The following is a 405-nucleotide window of genomic DNA, read 5'->3' as shown; positions in this document are numbered from 1 at the left end:
AGCGGGGGAGAAATATGATTTCTAGTTAACATGTCATCCATGGACATTATTTGAAACAAAGTAGATAAACTTTTTCTTTTCCCCGCCCTTCTCTTATTAATACAGCCTGCAGTTCTGTAGAGTTGTCAATCTCTGTTATGACTTCAGTTTTTTAAACCTGCCATTTAAGTGCGTTTACTGATTAAGCTGTTTATTTCCTTAAGCGCTGTTAATGATAAATACAATAAAAATGTTTGCAACATGGCAGTAATTTTTTTTAATTTGGCAATTATGTACTGAAGTGTAATACGGACTTTTAGATTTTAGAATAATGCCTGCCTAATTGTGAAATGAGACAGTAATGCATTTCAAATGTAACAGTCATTTACACTTCTCTTATCTGGTCTTTTTGTCTGAGCAGATGAG

The sequence above is a fragment of the Fulmarus glacialis genome, unplaced genomic scaffold (assembly GCF_000690835.1).
Source record: "Fulmarus glacialis isolate BGI_N327 unplaced genomic scaffold, ASM69083v1 scaffold8941, whole genome shotgun sequence".
Lineage (NCBI taxonomy): Eukaryota > Metazoa > Chordata > Aves > Procellariiformes > Procellariidae > Fulmarus > Fulmarus glacialis.
Note: the sequence above shows the minus strand (reverse complement) of the source record.